General features: G+C 37.3%; 1 protein-coding gene across 1 annotated transcript in view; it reads right to left on the bottom strand.

Moving 5' to 3' along the window:
- The window catches only part of LOC144966428 (uncharacterized), a 39713-nt gene extending 36372 nt beyond the window's left edge, over positions 1–3341 (bottom strand). Inside the window, exon 1 of the mRNA XM_078902860.1 lies at positions 3194–3341. The gene's annotated coding sequence lies outside the window, so the exon portion shown is untranslated. The remainder of the gene's footprint in view (positions 1–3193) is intronic.
- Positions 3342–3711: the final 370 nt, after the last annotated feature.

Here is a 3711-nt window from a genome sequence, read left to right as displayed (position 1 = left end):
TATTTATTTGGTTGTTTGTTTGTTTGTGTTTTTTTAAATGTTTTTTTTTTAATTATTTGTTTATTTTTTTCTGAATAGATTAAGTGTGCAACAGACTAGTAATCTATCAGGTGTGTACATTTGTAAAAATTCACTGACACACCAAATTATAGTCGACACGATGTCCTATGGAAGACTTATTTTCTTTAACCATTGAATTCGTTAAGATTTCTTATTTAACGGTGGGCTGTGTCGATAAAGTTGTATAGAATGTTATTGTGAAATGTGGATGTATTGAACGGTGGGATGGGCCGATAAAATTGTTTACAGATAGAGGCCATGTTTACATAGTACCTTCAACTACAACTCCTCCTCCTGCTCTCTCGAAGTTTCCCCTTCCAAAACGTTTTAACATCTTTATTTCTTCAATCTGATTTTGCGCCAATCCCTGCTCATAACATAAAAACAATCATCTATACAACCAATAATTGTTCAACCCTACTACACACGCCCAAGTATCACAATATTATGTAAACAATTTTATCAGCCCAGCCCACTGTTTATTGCTTCCAAATGCTCTTAAGCAAGATTAAGGTTTAAAATGTTTGGGCGTTGGTTGTTTTGATATGCCTGTATTTTAACTGAGCAAACAAGCACGTGTTTTTTCCCCAGTCTACGCCAGGCACATCCAAGTTTCACATTATTATGTAAAAAAACTTTATCGACCCAACCCACGGTTACCCTATTTTCATACTAAAATAGAAAGTCCTATTTAATGATTTGGGGTCAATTTGGCCCCCCTAACTTGCAAAGAGAAAAAATACTATAAAGTCCTATTTCTTGATTTGGAGTCCATTTGGCCCCCATGACTTGCACATAAAGTGCAAACTCTGGATAACGACACCCCTGAATAAACACAACCCCTGGATAGCGACATTGGCCTCTGGTCCCGAAGATTTTGCTATATATTATTAGTAATAAAAACCCCTAAAGAGGGAGGTTAAAATATATAGCGAACTGTGCGACAAGGGTCGGTTACAGAAAATTAAAATAGCTAGCATTTAATTTATTTGCTTAATAGTGAGTGATTGAAGCTTGCAGTTTGATATCTTTTTAATCTGTTGATATTATTAGTTCTGTTATTATTTATTTAGTTATGTGTTATTTACTGATGTATTTATTTGTCGTCGATAACTGAGGTAAGATTTTTCTTTTATCAGAATTCAATCTTTAACACTGATTAGTGAGGGATAGGTATTTGAGATTTAAGTATGCATTCTTATGGATAATATATAGGTAATAACTACAAAAGGCTAGCTTGTTACCCTGTACTAAGCCTGAATGTAATTTTCCTAAACTCCTTTTCAAAGTTACCACAAGATACTATTTATTGTTTTCTCAATATGTCAGGTTTGTCATCGACTGGGTAATTACACGATAAAGGTGCATAATAAATACATACAACACATTCAGTAATTATAACACGTAATAATAACTGAAACTAAATATTAAGAAAACTGAATGCATGGTGGTCTCAAAGAATGACACAACACGACCTTCCACTTGTCAAGCAAAGGAGAGACCATCAAACAAGTAAAGAAATTTAAATATTCAGGCACTATCATCACCCATGACGCACGTGACATAGAGGATATAAAGCAAAGAATAGCAATAGCAAAAAACGTGTTCCATAAAATGCGACCAGTTGTCTCAAACAACAACCTAAACTTGAAGACCAGAATGAAAGTAGTAGGACATGTCATAAGTACCCTTTTATACGGTTGTGAAACGTGGACGCTTGACAAAGAATGTATGAGGAGGTTAGGGGCATTTGAGATGTGGGTGTATAGAAGAATGTTGAGGGTATCATTGACAGACAGGTGTACGAACGAGGAGGTGTTGGAGAAGGTGAGAAAGGGAAGAATACTGATCGATAACATCAGAAAGAGGCAGTTACGGTTTCTGGACATGTGTGGAGAGGAGACGGAATAGAAAAGTTGGTAACATCTGGGATGATCGAAGGAAAGAGAGCTAGAGGAAGACAAAGAACGACTTATCTAAATAACCTAAGAATGGCCAAATGTGACTTAAAAAGCAACACAGATTCCATGCGCTCCGCAGAGGATGGTGATTCGTGGAGACAGCTGACCGGCAACGTGCTCAAGAGCACAAGCCACGATGGATGATGATGATGAATAATAACTAGGCATGAAATAGTAATACATCATAATAATAATAACAGATGTGCAACATCAATTAAAATGAGTAGCTTAGTGAAGAGGATGAATTCGATTTTACTTTTGTAACTTAATGAGACATTCAATTATAATCAAGAGTAACTGTTTAAACTTATAAGTTAATCACTACCACAGGTATACGAGCCCCCAGTTATATTTACTATCAAAATGACTGGAAAAAGTTCCAAATTATTATTATAATCCCGGACGAAGCTCCCAATATTGTCACGTCTATGTAGGATGTTGGCAAGGAAGTAGATAGGTAAGATAGGATTCAGATAGTTTCCCCGATAGACAGCGCCGGGTGCCACTTTATTCCATTTTATTGATGGTTAAACGTTCCTATCACTTTGACTGATAGTAATAGAATGTATTAAGAAGATTAAAGAAATAGGTAATAGTGTAGTGGTAGGATATTGGCACGTTGTATACGGATAGGTGGATTCAGAAAATAGGTATTAATCCCCGTTAAAGGAGGTGTATTTTTACATAATTAACAGAATTGCCTCATACAATAACAAGATAACACGTAATTAGTCAAATAATAATCACAATGCTGGTTTTAATGCTTAAAGAAACATTTTATGAATATTGATTTTCATCCCATACACAATGCTATTCATTTTTCATTTGCGAGTTCTTAACTGAATGATGTGATGTTCCCGTTATCTCTGGCGACAGCCGTTTCGGTCCGCCGTCGGTAGTCGGTTTTTGTAGCAGTTCAGCTTGATCTTTCACAGAGCCGACATTAATCCTATTTACACTTGGTCATTCACCACTGAAGAGTTCGTCGATCACAGATTCCTGCAGGGTGGTAAGAGGCTGACGGTACGGTCATAGCTGGTCTGTGAAAGGATGATGAAAGACTTCCTGCTTTCTCATACCGATTGCCAGGAGAAATCACGATATTAATTATCACTCCTACACACTAGTATAATTATATTAATCATATTAACACAATGTAAATTTTCACTGACCATTGATGCACAGTTTTCTCGCTATGTGAGACTCTTCGAGTTCACTATAGATCAGTGACGGCGGGAGTTGGAGAATCTCGAAGAACCAACAGTATTACAGGATTTTGGTAGACCTGTTATTTATTGGTCGTTGTCTTTAGTCCAATCGGATCTGGTGTCGAGCTGTGGCGTCTGTGAAAGTCTAATTGGGTTTATTACCTCCAGCTACGAGTGTCAAATATACCATATGTTCGCAGGCGAGTGCGAATTGCAAGTCCAAATGCAGGTGAGAAACCAGATGGCTCTCCTTCTATTTTCCAAGGGCAAGAACGATTGACACATTTGCCACACTACGATATTGTCACGACAATGGTTTGGGTTGTGTTACGTGTTGTGACGTATTTACAGTCGTGGGAAGGCTGAGGCGATGGAAATATGTCATTACAGCAATGTGTGTGTGTGTGTGTGTGTGTGTGTGTGTGTGTGTTCAGCCCAGCCCACTGTTTATTGCTTCCAAATGCTCTTAAGCAAGATTAAGG

The sequence above is a fragment of the Berghia stephanieae genome, chromosome 2, assembly GCF_034508935.2.
Source record: "Berghia stephanieae isolate SIO BIC M18660-M18661 chromosome 2, UCSD_Bste_1.3, whole genome shotgun sequence".
Lineage (NCBI taxonomy): Eukaryota > Metazoa > Mollusca > Gastropoda > Nudibranchia > Aeolidiidae > Berghia > Berghia stephanieae.
Note: the sequence above shows the minus strand (reverse complement) of the source record. Positions and strands in the feature narration are given on the sequence as shown.